This window comes from Anguilla rostrata, chromosome 11, assembly GCF_018555375.3.
Source record: "Anguilla rostrata isolate EN2019 chromosome 11, ASM1855537v3, whole genome shotgun sequence".
Lineage (NCBI taxonomy): Eukaryota > Metazoa > Chordata > Actinopteri > Anguilliformes > Anguillidae > Anguilla > Anguilla rostrata.
Genome location: NC_057943.1, coordinates 7,447,195 through 7,458,953, shown reverse-complemented (window position 1 = coordinate 7,458,953; position 11,759 = coordinate 7,447,195). Strand labels below are relative to the sequence as shown.

The window sequence follows — 11,759 nt, the reverse complement described above, 5'->3', positions numbered from 1 at the left end:
CTGCAAAAATGTATGTGCTAACAAGTGCGTTATAATGAGACTTGCAATGTCTTTTTTTTCAAGTAGAATGTATTAGCTTGTTTATATGTTACTTTTTGCTTGACAGGTGAAATATTACCCCACTGGCAAATCTTGAAATGAGTCAAACTTCATTGGCAATCTTTGCATCTTATTTAGCAAAAAAAAAAAGTAATAAAAATAAGATTTTAAGACTAAATATAAGATGAAAATACTTTATAATTTTTGCAGTGTATAGGGACAGCTGTGCTATAATTTAAAGATTAGGGTCTGAGGATGGGTGCTGTTTAAAATGATATTCAAGAGCAAGTAACCTCACATGATTCCAGTTCCACTGCGCGTGTCGATGGAAAAAGATATTGAGGCTACACACTCAGACACTGATCGAATTCTTGCAGTGTCCACTCTGCCACAGTAAAAAGGTGCTGTAGTCGTTTTGAAATAAACAGGCATACCACAGTATTAACCAAAAAAAAAAAGGTTTACTCAACTCAGTCATCGCTCACTCGCTCGCTCGCACGCCTTGACATCGCGTTCTACCTTAATCCTTGGGCAGGGAGATGTGGTAACCATAGCAACGCGGCCTGCGCTTTTGAAGAATGAAAAAAGAAAAAGGGTATAAAGTACCTCTCCCGGGTAACGAGGTCATATTGAAGAGAGCTCGTCTCTCACGAGCGCACGCGAGCAGCACAAGGAGATTCTCGGCTAGACGTCGCCCGGCTTTGCCTTCTTCTTTCTGCCTCCCCTGCGATGTGAATTCGGGATAATGCGCTTCACCGGCTCCGTTCCTGTTCGAATCCCGGGGTCCCGTGGGGGGTCCTTTGGTGAGAAATATAATTTTCACTCAGTCCACCGCAGTCCATTGGCTTAGGGTATTTTTTACAGTGCAAATTGCCATCCCAGACGGAGGTGATGTATGGGGGGGGGCGGGGGGGTCGTCCGTTTCCGTAGCGAGTGGGTTGATTGATGTCATGTGATTCCACAGCTTCCCCCTTATCCTCCCCCGATCCCAAAGGCTGAACCACAGGAATAATAAGAACCGAATTCCAAACCATTCCCCCCCCCTTTGCCACAAACTGACCCGGGACCCATTAAGAGGAGCGCTGCACAGTGCGCGTAGATCCCAAATCGGAGGTAGTGGGTGGTCAGGGGCTCTGAGGAGAGCACTCACACTCTGAGCTAACAGCAGCTGGGGGGTGGGCTCGCACCACTGCACCCACATTTAATTTAACACCGAAATTTTAGAAAAATGGAGTTGACGTAGGACTCTTCTCAAAGAACAGTAGGGAAAAGCAACAAAACGTTAGAAGAGAATAAACATCCAATACAGTGCAGAAAAAAGGCGCGGTGGTGCGATGACAACGGACGTTCTGTTTCAGTTCGCACTCAGACGAAAGCTGTTTTTGTGCATATTTCCCTTTGACTGTGGGCTCATGACGATGGAGAGGGAACATGATATTCCCCTGGTGAACCCACACACACACACTAATGGAAGGAAACGTGCGACAGGTCACCACTCTGCTTCCCTGTGGCCAGTTTACTGTAATGTGTGTCCAAGGATGAAGATCTCATTTCAACTTGGTGTGGGGTGGACAACAAACAGAAAATTTTCTTTAGGATCTCTTTTTTTTGGGGGAAGGGGGGGGGGGGGAGCATGGAGCATATAACATTTTATTTTCAAAAGTTGGTGGGTTTGGGGGGGGGGGTGGGTGTCCTCCTGACTAACAACATCACCCACTCCCCCACCCCACCACGCACTGGAATCTACATCCATGTGTGCGTATAAAAAAAGTACGCTGCATTAAGAACACGGATTATAAGATACAGATGTCTCGGGGCATTCGTAGGGGCCTCACACCTTTTGACGGACAGATCCAGCAAAGCCGAATTGTTCACAGTACGGTACATGAAAGGGGACGGTACAGGGAACATTTTGTTTGATTACCACCAGACCTGGTGGATGGATCACACGGTGGACAGAGCCGCAAGCCCAAACCACAGACAGAGCCTTGAAGGGTGATGGACACACAGTGCAAAGTTATGTAAACCAACACTGAGTCAGACTGTTCAAGAGCTCTCAGGTCTGACCAGCTCCACCTGACACTGGGCAGCTCGCATCGTGATGGATAATGCCACCTTCTGCCTTTAAAAATGTTCTGTGTTTGCTATTGCAGGTCTCACTATCAGAGGTGAGGTGTCAACCAAGTTACACACCGATTCTACTAATCAAGATCCTTTGCAAAAGACTCTAGTGTTTGATTAGTAGAATCAGTGTGTAACTGCTGGTGGAACAAAAGCCTGCCCCCACGCCCTTTCTGGATAGATTGAGGACCCCTGGTCTATTGCATGTTTGATAACCCCCGAACGATTGTCTGGTTCTCCAGCTCAGGGTCCAAATGATACCGATAATATGAAATGAATCTGAAGAGATTCTAGATCCCCATGTCTTATCATAATTAATCCATTTTTCTTCAGCAGAGGCCCATGCTCAAGATTTATTTATTAATGTTTTTTTTTTTTTACAAAAGAAATCACCTAACACAGAAGAACAGTGTTACAAAAGTTTTTCTGAACTTTGTAAATTTCTGTGCTTTTCATTAGTCAGTGTCAGAGCAACTTCTTTGTGAGCATCTTCTTGCATTTTTCTATTTAATTTCCCCAGAGAAGAACTTTAATCTCTTCAGGTTTTTTCTCTCTTTTTTTTATTAAGGCAAAGTGAGGTCCAAGGCTTCTCCTTAGACTCCGCGCCAAAGGATAATTACTGCAAGAATGAAATGCATATATTTATGAGATCAGCCAACAAAACATCTATAATAATAGAGGATGGATGGCTTTATATATATATATATATATATGTGTGTGTGTGTGTGTGTGCGCGAGAGAGAGAGAGAGAGAAGATCCTTCATTGAATGCTTCTTTTTGAATTACTTAATCAGAGAATAAACCAGAGAGATATGAAAAATAATGGCCGAGTTCAGGCATTCTGTGAAAAGGGCACTTGAGAGGTATAATCAGGGAGTATCATTGTTCCTGTGGGCTGTAACACATCAGACAGCAGCCGAACATGTTCATCTCTGTGCTAACAGCAGTAGCTGACACTCCACTGAAGTTATGCTGGAGTCCTGGCTTCCACGTTATCATTTTGCCATGCCCTGGTACTCTTAGTGCTTTTCGACTGCTGTACGTAGGTCTACCACAGAAGGTCAAGTTCACGAGAGATTTTGGGCTCCATGTTAGCAAACACATAACATTACAGGCATTTGGCAGATGCTATTATCCAGAGTGACTTACACAATGTTTTACATAATATTTTACATTGCATTCCATTTATACAGCAGGATATACACTGAAGCAATGCAGGTTAAGTGCCTTGCTCAAGGGTACAACGGCAGTGTCCTACCTGGGAATCGAACCTGCAACCTTTATGTTGCAAGGCCAGCCTTAACCCATTATACCACACTTCTGCCCAAACAAGAGGGAAAGCTAGCACAGATGACACCTTTCAAGGGGGCAAGACTGAAATGGTTTTTTTTGTATGTTAGTCACATTGATGCTCGTGATGCATGACATAACATGCTGCAGTTTGTAATGAGTTCCAGGTGTAGCACAGGTGGAACTGGGCACTGGCCAATCAGGAAGCTTTCAGCAGTTAAATGAACGGTTGCCTCAACCGTCCTTGCTTCTCGGCCTTTGTGTGCATGGCGCAGACTCGACTCTGAGCTGTTCTGATCTGCTGCTCTCGTGACTGACTGTCCATCACTGTCATCGAGGACGGGAAACTAACTTTCTGGCGTTTCTGTCAAGTGTAAAGAATTACAGATTAGGGTTTGTTTGTTTAGGTTTTATTTTTCTTCCTTAAATGGAGTGTACGTGGTTGCTTCAGTGCCAAGACCAGAAGCAATTTTCAGATGCTATAAATCGGTGCACCAATGTACTCCCACCCCCACACAAAGCCAGCCCTATTTCCACCCACCCAGTACAAACACTTAAAACAGGGAAAACACCAAACTAGGCACAAACATAGCTACGCCTCTCTGCGCTGATCCAAAATATGTCTGCGTCCTCAAAATAGAACCCAATGTGCCATAATTCAGAGGGAGCAGCTATTGTCTTCCTAAAACTTGTTCATAATAGGAAAAAGAATCCTCACAGATCCATCTCCAATCTACATTGTATTTTCTTGCCAGGAAACCTGATATTTACAGTGAAAAGCCTAATACTGCAGTGCTTTCAGCTATGAGGATGTGGTCTTCAAAGCCCAAATAGGTACACTGTGGGGAAAATGTCCTGCTACGTAACTGCATTATAGACGCGAGTTGTTTCACTTGGGGGCAGTTTGCTCTGGCTGCAGTACAGGCCTCTTCCACATGTCAGCTTTAGCTGCGGGGCTGACTGATTTCCAATCAGGCGAAAGCATTCGACGTGTTCATGTGGTCTCTCTCTCTACTGCTGTGTCACTGCCATCTACTCCAGGCCCTGCAGCCATTATGGTCTGGCGGACTCAACAGCCAATCAGGACACGGCGTGCCCGAGGCCTGGCAGGGTCACACTGGGCTCTTTCCAATCGTTTTATTTTATCCGTCCTCGACTGACCCGGAAATCGATCGGGGTCCGCCAAAGCGCCAACCCATTAAACACTCCTTGAAGGAGCTAGGAGTGAGGAGCTAGAAGGCTCCTGAAGGATGCTTGAGCAAGGACACAAGAGTGCACCCTTTGCGTAAGGAATTTTTTTTCGAAACGCGTGACACATAAACGATCGACCTGTGGATCCACCTCTCGCCATCTGCCACACGTGCAAGTCACGTGTCTTCAAACTGACACTTGACTGAACAGAGACCCTCTATTTGTCTAATACACTTTTTTCCTTGATTCCTCCATTCTTCACTTTCTTTCCTTGTGTCCTCCGAGGGGAGCTAAGAGCTAACGAGTGAGGAAAGGACACGAGCAAAGGATGCAAGGAGGTAAAACCAAACAACTGGAATGAGCCCACAGTCTGAGAGTACGAGGGTGACCCTCTTCTGCGCAGGTACTATAGAATACAATTATCAAACCAGAGACCTGAGCCTCGGTACGCTGCCCCCTGCTGGACGGATGTTCAGAGAGCGCGAGTGGCGCTTGTTTCTCCGGGAGCCCATTGTCATAACACAGCGCTACTGAAACCAGAGAGCAGAGACTACGATGGGAGGGGACGGCACCCTAACAATGTCATTCTCAGAATGAGTTTCTCAGAAACAGAAAAACAGGATTGGAAGATGAAAAAAAAACAAAAAAAATCCATAACACCATTTCACTCACCCTTTCCAAGGCGTCTCCGCTGAAAAGCAATGAAACTCGGCACAGACCCCGTAATGGGGTTTCCAATGGGGATGGAAGGCCGTAGTTAACAGTCCATTACATGCCTCTGCAGTTATTAAGCCGGACCTTGATGGCATTACCGCGTTAATGGAATGTGCCGGCGCTATCGACGGCAAAGCAAAACACGTCATTCGGGTCCTGACCTTTCTGCTTTCTGAGGGGGAGCGCACGAAGAGATCGATTCTGTGTTAAATTCCTGGCTGAAATAACAAAAAAAAAAAAGAGGCACAGTACAACAACTTGTAGAGTCTCGCAACTAAATGGAGCTCACAGGGCATCTCAGTTCAGAACTGGATAGACACTGAACATACACAGTAAATTTCCCAGTCTTAATTCAACTCTGTAAGAGTTCAAGTGAGTCTAATAGGGAACACATCTACACTGTAATTTAACACTGAACATTTTACTGCCACCGGGAAATAGAGAAAAGGTCAAAGGTCGTTTGGTCAAAGTTACTGCTGCATCGTACCTTTCAGCGTGGAGGAACATATTAGTGCTCTAATGCTATGAAGTGCCACTCCGTTATTTAATACCTTTTTGTGTAATATAGATGCACTTGTGTGAAAGGCAGTCAGAAAACCCATTCCCTCTGCTTAAAAGAATGAAGGCTTTGTTCTCCCTCAGCTTTAGAGAAGCCACAAAAACCACACAGGTGGGTTTTGTGCGCCTCTCCTCTTGCAGCGTCTCTGTGAAATGCACTTTGTCGTGACCTGCGCTCTCTTTTGTGAAGTCTCCCGATTGAGCCACATCAAAGTTTTCAGGTGAGACGATTTCCAGACTCCGGGGGTTCTCCGCTCAGATTCAGCGTCTGTGATACAAAAGGGGCTTTGTGCTGGAAAACACAACTGGGGGGAAAAAGAGAGGAGACAGTCAGTGAATACAGTTGGAGTTTTGTCACTTACGGTCTTTGACCACATTACCTTTCAAGGCCTGCAACATTAAAAGCCAAATTGTTTGTTTTTTCACCCCAAAAGTCTCAGTCTTCGCCTGCAGGTGAAGTACAGAGATCAACACCAGTTCAATCATTACTATTAATATTAATACTTGAAGAACAACTTCTGCTATTACAACCTGCACTAATAGTGATATTGATGATAACGATGACTAATTATAAATAAGAACCTAACCACCACATCCACCGCCGCCGCCAACAGCAGCAACTAACATTTCACGTTTCATCTTCAAAAGGAAGCGATAACCCGAGTGCTTTGATCGGGGAAAATGAGAGGAAGAAGAAGCAGACGTCGCTTTCATCTTTAAAGGGGACAGATTGCACTGTGGAACACACCTAAGCGACTCGCCGTCAACAGCCAGCGAGACAAAACTCCTCCCACACGCGACACGCCGTCATTATTAACGAAACCAGGAGGAACGCGCAAACGAATGGGGTAAATCAGCGGCGAGGGACGGAACAACGCGGCTAAGGCTTTGAGCAGATATACTATCCCATCAACAGCGCAGTCGCCGCGATAGACAGACTCAATTACGCTAATCTTATTTAATTAACCGATCCATCCATTCATTCTTGCCCCTCGTATTATTTTTTTTATACTATTGCCTTAGCAGCTTCATCTGCAAAACGCGCCATGCTACCGGGAGCCTCTTTTTTTCTGGCTTGGAATTCTGATTTGTCAGTAGGCCTACTGAACAACCGCGTCTACCCAACTCTAGTTACAGGAAAGGTTGATGCATGCGGTTATTAAATTCACATGGTTCACTGAATTTCCTGTTTATCTTATAATGCGTTTCAGCAAGCTGGTGGAATTTTCTGTCCTGCCGCTAATTGATGTTTACGTTTTAACGAGACATTTATGCTTGTTTTTTTTTTCCCTCTGAAATATTCTGTGCTCTGAATCTCTTGCTTTTAGCAGTGGGGGACAAGGAGAGATTTTCATGGCTCCAATTAGACCTCATCATAAATTCTCCTCCTTTTGTACTCAGCAATTTAAGCTTGCAGAGAACCCCAAAAGTGTGAATGTGAAAATGTAAAATGCTACTTTTTTTTTTTTTTTTTGCCTTGCCTCATTAATGTGTGTGCAAACTGAAACCCAAGGCAGTGGTTTCAGAGTATAAATCCCCAATTTCCCTCCACAATCACCGCTAATGCATGTGCAAAGAATATTCACTTGATTTAAAACTCCTTGCGAAAAGTGTACTTAGGCCCCAGGCCAAACACGAGCCACTGAAGCGCACACAGGTGATTACCTTGAAAAATCAAAGCAATTTATATATATATTTTTTTTTTATCGCTTTCACAGAAAGGCAGGCATTCAGCTCCAGCACCCAGGGTTCACTGACTGTGTCTGCTACGCTTACCGGAACAAAGCTAGCAGACATTATTAAACACATTTTTTTTTTTTTTTTTTTAAAGAATGGGGCGGTAATGTCGACATTACTGTCAAATGCTTCGTGCTCTTTATATTGAAATGCATGTTACATTACGGCACCATAGCGGATGGTCGTATCTACGGCACTATAGCGGATGGTCGTATCCAGGACGACCTGCACAGATTATAGTTTTGCATACAGTCTGCCCGCGCAAATGAACATCTTGTTCATCTCGTTCAAGTATCTTGTTCCAGTATCTCGTTCCGTGGTTAAACAGCGATGACCCAGCCGGCAGTCGAACCCACAGCCTTTCAGACGAGCCCAGGTCTATAATCGCTATACTACTCTGCCACTGTGACAGACCTAATACCGTATACTTTATGTTCTTTACACCTTATACTGAAACTATTTTTTAAAATAATGAGATTACAGATACATTGGTTGCCCATTTATCTTTGAAAATTACCCAGGAAGTAAAATAAGAGCAGAGAAACTGTTTTTGGTACCTTGGGTGGAACATCACTGAGAGAAAATATGAGCCAATTTACGCCCTCATGAAATGCAGAGAAAGTAGGATATATGCTATAAGCCTGTAGGAAACAACTGACACGACAATGTCATGTATTATCTTTTATAAACAATTACACTTTTATAGATTTTCATGGCTTGTAACCCTTTTGATTCAGAACTATTCGCTATGGTCATTTGCTGAACGTTCAATATCCTGACAGGTGTACCCAGAATACCAGACCTCATCCATTTGTCCTGAGACTGTTCCCCTCGCCTAACCAATATTATACCAGATGTCAGTATGTTCTGATAAAGAATCGTTAACAAATGACCTTTGTGAGTGTACGCTACCTATAGCATCCCCTGTACAGTGGCAGGGCACCCTCTATAGCCAAATACGGCGATTGGCACATGAATGAAGAACACCAGCTAAATGTCAGTAATGTAATGGCATTATATGGCTCTTACACATTAATTTTCACATAAGGGGAAATCAAAAACGGATTCAAATCTTGGATTCCAAGCGGTTTCTCGTCCTTTCTCCAGGGCACGACGCATTACATTCAGATCAGCACTGGTCTACCGAAGCGTGACATTTGTTTGAAGGGACGAGGAATCAATTGAGAAAACATGGAGTTCTAAGCAATAAATCATCTGTCCAATGTGCCTATATGCGTTTGCCCCCCCCCCCCCCTCCCCCCACACCTTTTTGCTTGTAAAAAAATGATGAAGGTCACTCCTGAATGTCATTCCTCTCAATCCCAGGGACCGCAGAGGAAACGTAGCCATGAAGCTAACTCTGGTGACTCTGGTGCATCAGTTGTGATGGACACGGTCCCTGTTAAACGAATTAATAAAGTAAATCCATCTGATAATAACAAAAAAGTAAATCCATGCAAATAATCTCATAACAGTAATATAGCAGGAATAGTAGTAACAAATAGTACATCTAAATAGCAAAATAAATGCATCCAAAAATGAACACAAAACAAATGTAAAGAGTACAGAGGACTAAGTTAACTTATTATTAATGATTTCTTATGATGTATTTGTCCGTTTCACCAGTCCAGCCTCATTCCACCCACCTTGTGCAAAGGCAATAAATAAAAGAGGAAAAGTCTGACTTTGGCAGAAATACCTTTTTGATCATCTCTGTGCCGATCCAAAACACTGCTGTCCCCACCCGACAGCTGCGTTTGCACTAACAAGCAATTGTTTGCCTTACACATCCTCAAAACAAAGTCCTCCATCTTCATGCCAGTCAAAGACTCTACCGGCGACATTTTTACATTCTGATTCACGTTGTTGATAGAGCTGCACGCCATTTGACCCAAACAAATTAAGCATTACTGCTCACGTTGTCCAAGGTAATTAACTGCTGACATCGCCCCTTGATTTCAATTAAATAATTTGTCCCGGGAAAATAGTTTCTTTAATCAGCAGAGCAGCCACGCCAGGTGGTCCGCTCATTAAATGCATTTTGCGCTTCGCGTGGAAACGTTCTTACACACGCGGTTTACGATCAAATATGATCGACGTACACGTGTTTCGTGAACGAGGCCCACTGTTTACATCGCATTTAAAAAGTTGCATTTTTTTGCGCTGTTTGTTTCGCCCTCATTTGCAAACAGGCAGCTGCTCCCCTACCGCGCAGGAGCCCGGCTCGCGTTCCGGGAGCGTCGAGCGGATTTAGAGGCCCAGCGTCCTCCAGTCCGTGAGTGTGATGAATAGCCCCCCCGTCTGTCACGAGTCAGGGGGCGAACTCCCCACACCGAGAGGGGACAAACAGGAAGGAAACACAGTTAGTGAGAGACTGGGACATAATGAGGAAAAACAGGGAAATAATGGAGGTTTTTTTGTGGAAAAACAAAAAAAAAAACAAAAAAAAAAAAGAAAGGCTGGCAGCCTACCTGGGATGTTACTGTTCAGCTGCAGTGTGTGTGGAAACAGGAGCTTTTATTAGTAAAGCAGGGCCGGGTATCGATTAATCGCCACTGTTTGCTAGTGCATGCTCCAGAGCAGGAACAGTCTGTCCAGTTAAATACAGAACAATGCCAACACAAGAAAACAAGCAATCAAGCAAGCACACATGCATGCACGCTCGCTTGCATGCACGAAAGCACGTATGCACGCACGCACTGTGACGCATGCACACATGCACGCACGCCATAAAATGAAGGAATAGAAGGACATTTAGCTGAGCAAATCCACAGCATCCCTTCACATGAGAGCGCACTTTGTCGCTATAATTGTCTAGCCTTGTCTCTGTCAGTACGCGCTGCCCAGACACACTTGTTTTATAACATAACATAACCCAGTGGGCAGCCATCACAGAGCTGGCTCTGATAGGGACACGGTAAAGGGCACGGCTGTCACACTGGGATACACCTCCCTGACACATCACACCCCGCACTGGTCCGACACCTACCTCCCAGAATTCCCTCTGCTCGGCCAGCTAGCTGCCTGGCATCTTATCCAGACCCGGACGTATTGGTACCATGCGCATATCTGCAGTTTGGCCTGAACCAGCTTAACCGGGCAAAAAAACAAAAGAGAGGCGAAATTGAACCTTTAACCCTTTATGGTGTGAGATCACAAATATGCGATTAGAATGTTCTTAACTGAAGATTCTGATGCTGATGTAGCAATCACTACTTGAACTGAAAAGCAATGGCACTCTAGAACACTGACTTAGAATTCTGGACGAGAAAAAACATACCTTTCAAAAAGGTTAAAATAAAGAAAGAAAAAGGAAAAGAAAAGAAAAACTCAATTTCTCACTGAAAACACTTGAAGATTGGTCTTAGCGGTCACATGTCGAGTCGGCGCGTGTAATAGAGAAGCAGAAGCGTCACGATGCCGTCGGTGTGACAGGCCTTGTACAGCACCTACACCGTTCATAATCAACAACAGCTGTTGCTTTATCCCCAGCGTATATCCTCACATCTGCGCGCTAGAGATCGAGAACAGCAAACAGATGCCCGTCTATTTTAAAAAAACGGGATGGAATTCTAAAATCTTTAATTAACCATTAATTATCCATCGGCGCGATTAGAAACCGCTGCCATAGACCGCGCCCGGAGTTTGCACTTAATAAGCTCGGCATATTCTGAAGCTTGTCGGCACTGCAGCAAAAGCATTTGCCGTGGAGGAGTTAGCATGTTTTTCTCCCCAGGGAGACGTACGCAGACTTAGAGCAAACCGGTATGCTTTAATTTCCCCGAGACTCGAGAGAGAAATGCATTAATGGAACGGCTTTATACAGCAAGCAAACAGATAAATGCCTATTTGGAGATGTTAGGCACTTATTTTTGATTGGTGAACAATCGTCGCTTCTGCATAAATAAACAGCGATAGTATATATGCCTGCGCGGTGAATGCAAAGTGCACTCTATAATCTTGTTTAATATGAATATCTTTGACATATTACTGTTCGCCGGCTTGGGGAACAAGACTTCAACAGCAGCGTTGCATTTTTATTTTTTTTTTATTTTTTTGCCCATAAATTCCAGCAGATTTATGCATCGTGGGTCAGTTTTCAACACTTT

The 11,759-nt window shown here is 44.3% G+C and overlaps 1 long non-coding RNA gene across 1 annotated transcript; it reads right to left on the bottom strand.

Moving 5' to 3' along the window:
* Positions 1–3,966: 3,966 nt before the first annotated feature.
* LOC135235366 (uncharacterized) lies at positions 3,967–10,295 on the bottom strand. The gene is made up of 4 exons (XR_010324364.1): positions 10,122–10,295; positions 9,859–9,973; positions 8,917–9,049; positions 3,967–6,218 (listed from the first exon to the last, which is right to left on the bottom strand). It is a non-coding gene; the product is annotated as an uncharacterized LOC135235366 (long non-coding RNA).
* Positions 10,296–11,759: the final 1,464 nt, after the last annotated feature.